General features: G+C 50.7%; 1 protein-coding gene across 8 annotated transcripts in view; it reads right to left on the minus strand.

Moving 5' to 3' along the window:
• Positions 1-12,500, minus strand: part of LOC129718457 (syntaxin-binding protein 5) — a 1,078,665-nt gene that overhangs the window by 1,001,366 nt on the left and 64,799 nt on the right. The window lies entirely within an intron of this gene.

Consider the following 12,500-nt stretch of genomic DNA (forward strand, 5'->3'; position numbering starts at 1 on the left):
GCGCACGTTCCGACGAGCAAAGAGCGGAACGCGGTGTCGCATTCAGATCCGCTAAGGCAACGCTTAAGAGCGCAATCAGAGCCAGCAAACGAGCCTGTTTCGAACGACTCTGCGCCAGTGCCAATTCGAACCCGTGGGGTGACGCCTACAGGATCGTTATGACCAAGACTAGAGGTGCGCTAGCCCCGGCCGAACAATCACCAGCGATGCTAGAAACGATCATTCAGGGCCTCTTCCCAAGCCACGAACCAAGTCCCTGGCCTCCGGCTGACGAGTCACCACCTACCGTGAGTGACGGCAGCCGTGCAGAGGCTGACGATGCGGTAAGGGTGACGGAAGATGAATTGATCGAGATCGCAAACTCCCTGAAGGTAGGCAAGGCTCCGGGACCAGACGGAATCCCGAACTTGGCCATCAAGACGGCCATCAAAGAAGCCCCCGGGTTGTTCAGGGCGGTCATGCAGAAATGCCTTGACGACTGCCTCTTCCCGGACGTGTGGAAGCGCCAGAGGCTGGTGCTGTTGCCGAAGGTTGGGAAACCACCAGGTGACCCATCGGCATACAGACCAATCTGCCTGCTGGACACGGCGGGCAAGGTGCTTGAGAGGGTAATCCTCAATAGACTGGTGAAATATACAGAAAGTGAAAACGGTCTATCAAGCAACCAGTTCGGTTTTCGAAAAGGTAGGTCCACGGTGGATGCAATTCTCTCCGTCACCAGAACGGCTGAGGTTGCAATCCAACGCAAGAGGAGGGGCATTCATTACTGCGCGATCGTCACGCTTGACGTGAAGAACGCGTTTAACAGTGCCAGCTGGGACTCCATAGCCTTAGCGCTACAGAGTCTCAGAGTGCCGACGTCGCTGTACGAAATTCTAGGCAACTACTTCCAGAATCGAGTGCTAGTGTATAACACAAACGAGGGTCAGAAAAGCGTTCCGGTTACCGCAGGTGTACCGCAAGGTTCCATCCTGGGTCCGGTACTGTGGAACGCTATGTATGACGGCGTGTTAAAACTAACACTCCCTCCAGGGGTGGTGATCGTGGGCTTCGCCGATGACATAACTCTTGAGGTCTATGGCGAGTCTATTAGAGAGGTAGAGTTAAAGGCCGCGCTATCAATACGCGTAGTGGAAGACTGGATGCACTCCAGGAAACTGGAGCTAGCGCACCATAAGACTGAAGTTATTGTTGTAAATAACAGAAAGTCTGAGCAGGAGGCATCGATCAGTGCCGGTACATGCACTATCGCCTCAAAACGCTCGTTGAAGCTTCTGGGGGTTATGATCGACGACAAGCTCATGTTCGGGAGCCACGTCGATTACACCTGCAAGAAAGCTTCCATGGCTGTGGCAGCGCTGTCTCGCATGATGGCAAACAGCTCAGCGGTTCGTAGCAGCAGGCGCAAAGTCCTTGCTAGCGTGACCACGTCCATACTCAGGTATGGAGGACCAGTGTGGTCCAAGGTATTGAGTACCTCGTGCCATCGCGGCAAACTCGAGAGTACGTACAGGCTAATGTGCCTAAGGGTCGCGTGCGCATACCGAACAGTGTCGTACGAGGCGGTTTGCGTCCTGGCTGGCATGATGCCCATCAGCATCATCGTCAAAGAGGATGTAGAATGCTTCGACCAACGCGACACGAGGGGTATTCGCAACACCATACGGTCATCCTCAATGGCCAGGTGGCAGCGGGAGTGGTCCAACACTACAAAAGGTAGATGGACACACCGACTCATTCCAGAGTTAGCAGGCTGGATTAATAGGCGCCATGGGGAAGTAACCTTCCATCTGACACAGATCCTGTCAGGCCATGGCTGCTTTAGGCAGTACCTGCATAGGTTCGGGTACGCCGAGTCCCCTATGTGCCCCGCTTGTACGGGTGCGGAAGAAAGCGCAGAGCATGTGTTCTTCACATGTCCGCGCTTCGAGCGGGTACGGTACGAAATGCTGGCAATAAGTGGGATGGACACCACGCCAGAGAATATAGTGCGTAGGATGTGCGAAAATAGGGAAATCTGGGATGCGGTCATCACGGCAGCATCACAGATCGTTAGTATTTTGCAGGGCACCAATCGACGGGAAACCATCGACGTGCCCCAGTTAGTTAACGGTTAACTAACTGGCCTGTATAGGCTGCTCTGCTACCCATAGAGGTAAGTGCGATAAGCACGACGGGCCCTCTCCCTGAAGTAATGCCTAACGGCGGTCCCGGGGAGACAAAGGGCTTTAGCTGTTCAGCTTAGGTTGCTCAGCATGGGTAAAAGCAGACTACCCTTGCTTGGAGGTTGCGGTGGTTGATTTCCGACGTGCGTGTTTATGCGTGTTCAGCGTGTATATGCGCACGTCGTTGAATCGTGTGCGCCTGCGTGCGTAGATAGCTACATCTATGTACTTGAAACACGTTACAGCACGACGGAGTGTGAAGGCATTATGTGCCGTTACATGAGTGTGGTGAGGTCGGCAAAAGACGCCTGCTGTGCAGCATCGGAAGTTAGGTGTCATACAAATGTATGGAATCGATGAATGCGAATGAACTTAGAGAAGCGGTAAGGCAGAACTTGTAACTGGATAGCGCCCTGTTGTGTGAGTACGCTACCCGAGGCATATACTATCATCCAACCTCTTCCTACAAGGTTTGGTAGGCTAGTGTGATTACCACGTTGGCATCTTATTGCTGCTCTCGTCAGTGTGCGAGCCAGCAGCCGGTCTGTGGTGTATGTCTCGGGTGCGGTGGATGATTATGTCACGTAGCCGGCACGTAGTGTATCATCCCGTATACAGTGCTTGGCATGATCGATCGTCATCATTGCGTGTAGCAATCGATAGCAATCGATAGCAATCGAGAACAAAAGACATCTTTCGTCAGTAATAGAAAACAAAAGACATCTTTCGTCAGTAATAGAAAACAAAAGACATCTTTCGTCAGTAATAGAAAACAAAAGACATCTTTCGTCAGTAATAGAGAATAAAAGACACCTTTTGTTACTGATAAACAACAAAAGACATTGTTCAGCTGCTGGATAGATCGGCTGAGTATAAATGCGAGCTCATGGCAAGAACCGTTTCAGTACAATTTTTATACTTGTGATACGATTACGTTTTTTGCTTTTGCTTTTGATTCGATTGGATATACAAACTGTTCGATATGAGTAACGCGGCAGTGAAACGTGGTGAACGGGAGCAGGCGATCAAGTTGGCGATTATTGCCATTAAGTTTGGCAAGTCGTTACGCGCAGCTGCTGGAGAGTATGGTATACCCCGTACCACCTTGCTTCGCCACAAGCGGTTAAACGCTGGCCTGATGGTGCAAGCGGACCCGCTACATCCTACGATATCGATGGAGGATGTGCAAATTTGTAAGCGCGGAAGACCACCGTTGTTCCCCGAGGAACCAGAACGGGCATTCGAAAAGTATTGCTTGCTATGCTCGGACAAGTTCTTCGGTCTAACATCCAGAGACATTCGTGTGCTTGCACCACAATTCGCGAACCAGCTGGGGATTCCGGTTCCCGACAATTGGATCGCGAACGCAAAGGCAGGCCCTGTTTGGTTTCGGAACTTTCTGCGCCGAAGGCCGAACCTGTCGATGCGTTCACCCGAGGCGACCAGCATAGCCAGAGTCTCTGCTTTTAATCCCACAAATGTGGGCAAGTTTTTCGATCTTCTACGCACAGTAGCCGAGAATATAACGTTCGAACCAAATTCCATCTGGAATCTGGACGAGACTGGAGTGACAACAGTTCAGAAACCTCAACGAGTTGCTAGTCGCCGTGGAGTCAAACGTGTTGGTCGAGTAACTTCGGCCGATCGGGGCCCGTTGGTTACGATGGTACTTGCGGTTTCCGCCACTGGCAATAAAATGCCACCATTTTTCGTTTTTCCTCGAAAACGTTTCCATCCACACTTTCTGGATGGTGGTCCAACGGGATGCGCTGGAGCGGTGAGCAATACAGGGTGGATGAATGCAGATATTTATCTGGATGTTCTCCGACACTTTAAAGCATTTACGCGAGTGTCCAAAGAAAACCCGCTTTTGTTGATTGTGGACAACCACGGTTCACACAGAAGTCTACCTGCAATCGAGTTTTGCAGGGATAATGGCATTCACCTACTTACAATACCACCCCATTGCTCTCACCGCTTACAACCCTTGGACGTGAGTGTGTTTTCGCCGTTCAAGCACGCAATGAATGTGCTGTGCGACGAATGGACATACAGGCATCCCGGAAAGCCGATGTCTATTTTTGACCTTCCGGCTATCATCGACAGCGCTCTCGAACGGAGTGCCACGGAGCGAAACATCAAGGCCGGGTTCCGGGCATCAGGTATTTGGCCCTTCAACCCGGATGTATTCACTGCATTGGATTATGCTCCATCATCAGTGACAGGACCTTCCTTGGTTGACGAAATAATACCAGGATCACTGCTGGACACTCTATGCAGAATCAGACCAATCCCGCGGGCACCACCGCGTGCTACAGGCAGACGAGGACGAAAACCTGGACGAGCTGCTATACTGACGGACCCCGCTGAAATCGCTCTGATGGTATGTTTTTATTTCTCACGAAGCTCTGTTTGACACTAAATGATTCATTCTCTTCAAAGGAACAAAACATACAAGCGAAGGGAGTAGCCCGACCCACTCAACGGCGAGTAGGCCGACCACGTAAAGCAACTGTGCAGTTTCATAGCCTCGTTAGTGCACCACCAAGACCAACGATAGTGGTGATAAAGAGACCACCTGGAAGACCCCGCAAATCACAGGCTGCAGCGGATAAGAGGCCCGTTGGCCGACCCCGCAAGCCTCCAGTCGTTATACTAAAAAGGCCTGTTGGCCGACCTCCAAAGTCACTAGCCATTGCTAAGAGGCCCGTTGGCCGACCACCAAAGTATCCAACCATTGCTAAGAGGCCCGTTGGCCGACCACCAAAGTATCCAACCATTGCTAAGAGGCCCGTTGGCCGACCTGCTCAAAGTAAAGGCACTGCCAAGAGGCCCGTTGGCCGCCCACGCAAGATTAAGAGGCCTGTTGGTAGGCCACCGAAACAACCAGCAACCAAAATAAGACATGAATCTGAATAAATAAAATTAATCTCATGTCAAATTATTTTAGTTTTTCTTAAACAGAACAGGTCCGCATTAGATCACTTTCCCCTGATGTTGAAACTACTAAGTTATGAACATCGGTCATCCCAATTGTCGCTTTTGAAACATTAACACACAGTTTCCATAACGGCTGCCAGTTGTTCTCTCCTGCTCTGTATGTATCAACATGTTCTATGCGCTTTGAAGCGCTACGTGGGTTGTAATTGAAGCTGTTTGTTATAAGGGGAGAGTATCCTAATTCGGACCCCCAGAAAATCTTCTAGCTATGCATGCCAAGCTAACCTACCAAACCTTGTAGGAAGAGGTTGGATGATAGTATATGCCTCGGGTAGCGTACTCACACAACAGGGCGCTATCCAGTTACAAGTTCTGCCTTACCGCTTCTCTAAGTTCATTCGCATTCATCTATTCCATACATTTGTATGACACCTAACTTCCGATGCTGCACAGCAGGCGTCTTTTGCCGACCACACCACACTCATGTAACGGCACATAATGCCTTCACACTCCGTCGTGCTGTAACCCCACACCCACACCACAGTCCGGGTGTTTGGATTCTCAGCTACACGCGATGATGACGATCGATCATGCCAAGCACTGTATACGGGATGATACACTACGTGCCGGCTACGTGACATAATCGTCCACCGCACCCGAGACATACACCACAGACCGGGTGTTTGGATTCTCAGCTACACGCGATGATGACGATCGATCATGCCAAGCACTGTATACGGGATGATACACTACGTGCCGGCTACGTGACATAATCATTCACCGCACCCGAGACATACACCACAGTCCGGGTGTTTGGATTCTCAGCTACACGCGATGATGACGATCGATCATGCCAAGCACTGTATACGGGATGATACACTACGTGCCGGCTACGTGACATAATCATTCACCGCACCCGAGACATACACCACAGTCCGGGTGTTTGGATTCTCAGCTACACGCGATGATGACGATCGATCATGCCAAGCACTGTATACGGGATGATACACTACGTGCCGGCTACGTGACATAATCATTCACCGCACCCGAGACATACACCACAGTCCGGGTGTTTGGATTCTCAGCTACACGCGATGATGACGATCGATCATGCCAGGCACTGTATACGGGATGATACACTACGGGCCGGCTACGTGACATAATCATTCACCGCACCCGAGACATACACCACAGTCCGGGTGTTTGGATTCTCAGCTACACGCGATGATGACGATCGATCATGCCAAGCACTGTATACGGGATGATACACTACGTGCCGGCTACGTGACATAATCATCCACCGCACCCGAGACATACACCACAGACCGGGTGTTTGGATTCTCAGCTACACGCGATGATGACGATCGATCATGCCAAGCACTGTATACGGGATGATACACTACGTGCCGGCTACGTGACATAATCATTCACCGCACCCGAGACATACACCACAGTCCGGGTGTTTGGATTCTCAGCTACACGCGATGATGACGATCGATCATGCCAAGCACTGTATACGGGATGATACACTACGTGCCGGCTACGTGACATAATCATTCACCGCACCCGAGACATACACCACAGTCCGGGTGTTTGGATTCTCAGCTACACGCGATGATGACGATCGATCATGCCAAGCACTGTATACGGGATGATACACTACGTGCCGGCTACGTGACATAATCATTCACCGCACCCGAGACATACACCACAGTCCGGGTGTTTGGATTCTCAGCTACACGCGATGATGACGATCGATCATGCCAAGCACTGTATACGGGATGATACACTACGTGCCGGCTACGTGACATAATCATTCACCGCACCCGAGACATACACCACAGTCCGGGTGTTTGGATTCTCAGCTACACGCGATGATGACGATCGATCATGCCAAGCACTGTATACGGGATGATACACTACGTGCCGGCTACGTGACATAATCATTCACCGCACCCGAGACATACACCACAGTCCGGGTGTTTGGATTCTCAGCTACACGCGATGATGACGATCGATCATGCCAAGCACTGTATACGGGATGATACACTACGTGCCGGCTACGTGACATAATCATTCACCGCACCCGAGACATACACCACAGTCCGGGTGTTTGGATTCTCAGCTACACGCGATGATGACGATCGATCATGCCAAGCACTGTATACGGGATGATACACTACGTGCCGGCTACGTGACATAATCATTCACCGCACCCGAGACATACACCACAGTCCGGGTGTTTGGATTCTCAGCTACACGCGATGATGACGATCGATCATGCCAAGCACTGTATACGGGATGATACACTACGTGCCGGCTACGTGACATAATCATTCACCGCACCCGAGACATACACCACAGTTCGGGTGTTTGGATTCTCAGCTACACGCGATGATGACGATCGATCATGCCAAGCACTGTATACGGGATGATACACTACGTGCCGGCTACGTGACATAATCATTCACCGCACCCGAGACATACACCACAGTCCGGGTGTTTGGATTCTCAGCTACACGCGATGATGACGATCGATCATGCCAAGCACTGTATACGGGATGATACACTACGTGCCGGCTACGTGACATAATCATCCACCGCACCCGAGACATACACCACAGACCGGGTGTTTGGATTCTCAGCTACACGCGATGATGACGATCGATCATGCCAAGCACTGTATACGGGATGATACACTACGTGCCGGCTACGTGACATAATCATCCACCGCACCCGAGACATACACCACAGACCGGCTGCTAGCTCGCACACTGATGCATGGTAGGGTGACGGTCGACCATGCAATGCCGTGCTAGCCGGTCCGTACACTACGGTTCGGTCTGTGGGCGCAGTATGAGGGGGCAAAGCGTGTGTCGAATTCTGTTATTATTATACATTTTCGTATCTATAGGAGGGTGTCTGAGTCTGAGGTTGGTACGGAAAAGTACTTCTCACTGACACGGTGTGTGCATACACAGGTAGGGTGGCATGCGGCCTGCTGCATCTACCTCTGTTGGGCGTACACAGAGCGACGACGGTGCTAGGTGTGATGTGTGTGGTGGCTGTGGCTGTGGCTGGCTGGCTGGCGGGTAGTCAATCAACCAGTTCGCTCGCTTACACTCCGCTTACCCGCTCTGCCGCTGGTAGTGGCTGGCTGGTTGGCTGGCTGTGACTGGCTGGTGGGGAGGAGACAGACAGGCGTGCCCGTGTTGTCTGTGAGTGGCAGCCGCAGTTCACCGCCCGGTGTGGTGGTGTGTTGTGGTCTCACAAGTGCTGCGCGCGAAGAGGGAGAAGCATGAATGTTATACGGCTACCACGTTACGGGTGTAGCGGCAGTAGCATGTATTATAACCCCAGTTTAAAAAATACCGGCACACCGTAAGTGGGTGTTTAGAGAGAGCGCCAAGCGGGAATCTTTTGACGAGTGTTATGCTTCCGGCTATATATGCGCGGCGGCGTCGATGGTAGGCGGCGGCGGACAGTTCGGCGTTTGGTCTCTTCGCTGTTTGCTGTCCACCGCATACCACCGTTCGTCCGTCCGTCCGTCCCCGTGTTATAGTTTCGGATCGGATGCGAACTAGAGAGCGAACGAGAATACGATGGAAAAGCATTGCAGTGAGGTTGTTCGGAGCGACATCCACCACCACCAGAGCGCGAAGCGAAGGGAGTGGTACGACGCACACAAGGCCCGCTATCGCTAGGCGATCGTTTAGCGACGGCGAGTGCTGGCATCATTGCACCCATTTGGGAGAGAGCGCGCGCGTTTCCGCGAAGCCGGACGCCGCGCAATCGACCGGGGGTGGGCCGCACATTTGTGAGCACACACCCGCACGCACGTACGTGAGTGATGATGATGAATTCTGGTTGATCCTACCAGTAATATACGCTTGTCTCAAAGGTTAAGCCATGCATGTCTAAGTACAAACAGATTTAATGTGAAACCGCATAAGGCTCAGTATAACAGCTATAATTTACAAGATCATTTAACTAGTTACTTGGATAACTGTGGAAAATCTAGAGCTAATACATGCAAAATGCAGGGACCTCGCGGAACCTGTGCAATTATTAGTCAAACCAATCGTCCTCCGTGACGTGTTGAGTTGAAATCTGGATAATTTTGTTGATCGTATGGTCTCGCACCGACGACAGATCTTTCAAATATCTGCCCTATCAACTATTGATGGTAGTATAGAGGACTACCATGGTTGCAACGGGTAACGGGGAATCAGGGTTCGATTCCGGAGAGGGAGCCTGAGAAATGGCTACCACATCCAAGGAAGGCAGCAGGCGCGTAAATTACCCAATCCCGGCACGGGGAGGTAGTGACGAGAAATAACAATATAAGGCTCTTTTATGATGTCTTATAATTGGAATGAGTTGAGCATAAATCCTTCAACAAGGATCAAGTGGAGGGCAAGTCTGGTGCCAGCAGCCGCGGTAATTCCAGCTCCACTAGCGTATATTAAAATTGTTGCGGTTAAAACGTTCGAAGTTTATTCTTGTCCAACACGGGTGCTACACCTACTGATGGTCGTAGGTCACTGGATTGTTGCGACTATAAGACTGGGTGTGCGGCGCGTTTGCGGGCCGGTGTGCGTTTGCGCGTGCGCCGCGTCCGCCCGCCGTTCAGTGGCGTCTAATGCCTTCATTAATCAAGAACGAAAGTTAGAGGATCGAAGGCGATTAGATACCGCCCTAGTTCTAACCGTAAACTATGCCAATTAGCAATTGGGAGACGCTACATTATGGTGCTCTCAGTAGCCCTTGCGCGGCGCCATACGACTAGTGTCTGAGATACTGGAACGTCGGTGGCGCTGCTAAGCATCAATATATGATTTCGATACCTGAGACCCCCTACAAACGATAGGTTTACAGGCTGGGAGTTGCGAGTTGCAGAGAGGTGTATGTTTCGATCCTCTCAGACTACCCTTGCTTGGAGGTTGCGGTGGTTGATTTCCGACGTGCGTGTTTATGCGTGTTCAGCGTGTATATGCGCACGTCGTTGAATCGTGTGCGCCTGCGTGCGTAGATAGCTACATCTATGTACTTGAAACACGTTACAGCACGACGGAGTGTGAAGGCATTATGTGCCGTTACATGAGTGTGGTGTGGTCGGCAAAAGACGCCTGCTGTGCAGCATCGGAAGTTAGGTGTTCTTACAAATGTATGGAATCGATGAATGCGAATGAACTTAGAGAAGCGGTAAGGCAGAACTTGTAACTGGATAGCGTCCTGTTGTGTGAGTACGCTACCCGAGGCATATACTATCATCCAACCTCTTCCTACAAGGTTTGATAGGCTAGTGTGATTACCACGTTGGCATCTTATTGCTGCTCTCGTCAGTGTGCGAGCCAGCAGCCGGTCTGTGGTGTATGTCTCGGGTGCGGTGGATGATTATGTCACGTAGCCGGCACGTAGTGTATCATCCCGTATACAGTGCTTGGCATGATCGATCGTCATCATTGCGTGTAGCAATCGATAGCAATCGATAGCAATCGAGAACAAAAGACATCTTTCGTCAGTAATAGAAAACAAAAGACATCTTTCGTCAGTAATAGAAAACAAAAGACATCTTTCGTCAGTAATAGAAAACAAAAGACATCTTTCGTCAGTAATAGAGAATAAAAGACACCTTTTGTTACTGATAAACAACAAAAGACATTGTTCAGCTGCTGGATAGATCGGCTGAGTATAAATGCGAGCTCATGGCAAGAACCGTTTCAGTACAATTTTTATACTTGTGATACGATTACGTTTTTTGCTTTTGCTTTTGATTCGATTGGATATACAAACTGTTCGATATGAGTAACGCGGCAGTGAAACGTGGTGAACGGGAGCAGGCGATCAAGTTGGCGATTATTGCCATTAAGTTTGGCAAGTCGTTACGGGCAGCTGCTGGAGAGTATGGTATACCCCGTACCACCTTGCTTCGCCACAAGCGGTTAAACGCTGGCCTGATGGTGCAAGCGGACCCGCTACATCCTACGATATCGATGGAGGATGTGCAAATTTGTAAGCGCGGAAGACCACCGTTTTTCCCCGAGGAACCAGAACGGGCATTCGAAAAGTATTGCTAGCTATGCTCGGACAAGTTCTTCGGTCTAACATCCAGAGACATTCGTGTGCTTGCACCACAATTCGCGAACCAGCTGGGGATTCCGGTTCCCGACAATTGGATCGCGAACGCAAAGGCAGGCCCTGTTTGGTTTCGGAACTTTCTGCGCCGAAGGCCGAACCTGTCGATGCGTTCACCCGAGGCGACCAGCATAGCCAGAGTCTCTGCTTTTAATCCCACAAATGTGGGCAAGTTTTTCGATCTTCTACGCACAGTAGCCGAGAATATAACGTTCGAACCAAATTCCATCTGGAATCTGGACGAGACTGGAGTGACAACAGTTCAGAAACCTCAACGAGTTGCTAGTCGCCGTGGAGTCAAACGTGTTGGTCGAGTAACTTCGGCCGATCGGGGCCCGTTGGTTACGATGGTACTTGCGGTTTCCGCCACTGGCAATAAAATGCCACCATTTTTCGTTTTTCCTCGAAAACGTTTCCATCCACACTTTCTGGATGGTGGTCCAACGGGATGCGCTGGAGCGGTGAGCAATACAGGGTGGATGAATGCAGATATTTATCTGGATGTTCTCTGACACTTTAAAGCATTTACGCGAGTGCCCAAAGAAAACCCTCTTTTGTTGATTGTGGACAACCACGGTTCACACAGAAGTCTACCTGCAATCGAGTTTTGCAGGGATAATGGCATTCACCTACTTACAATACCACCCCATTGCTCTCACCGCTTACAACCCTTGGACGTGAGTGTGTTTTCGCCGTTCAAGCACGCAATGAATGTGCTGTGCGACGAATGGACATACAGGCATCCCGGAAAGCCGATGTCTATTTTTGACCTTCCGGCTATCATCGACAGCGCTCTCGAACGGAGTGCCACGGAGCGAAACATCAAGGCCGGGTTCCGGGCATCAGGTATTTGGCCCTTCAACCCGGATGTATTCACTGCATTGGATTATGCTCCATCATCAGTGACAGGACCTTCCTTGGTTGACGAAATAATACCAGGATCACTGCTGGACACTCTTTGCAGAATCAGACCAATCCCGCGGGCACCACCGCGTGCTACAGGCAGACGAGGACGAAAACCTGGACGAGCGGCTATACTGACGGACCCCGCTGAAATCGCTCTGATGGTATGTTTTTATTTCTCACGAAGCTCTGTTTGACACTAAATGATTCATTCTCTTCAAAGGAACAAAACATACAAGCGAAGGGAGTAGCCCGACCCACTCAACGGCGAGTAGGCCGACCACGTAAAGCAACTGTGCAGTTTCATAGCCTCGTTAGTGCACCACCAAGACCAACGATAGTGGTGATAAAGAG

Source organism: Wyeomyia smithii, chromosome 1 (genome assembly GCF_029784165.1).
Source record: "Wyeomyia smithii strain HCP4-BCI-WySm-NY-G18 chromosome 1, ASM2978416v1, whole genome shotgun sequence".
Classification (NCBI taxonomy): domain Eukaryota; kingdom Metazoa; phylum Arthropoda; class Insecta; order Diptera; family Culicidae; genus Wyeomyia; species Wyeomyia smithii.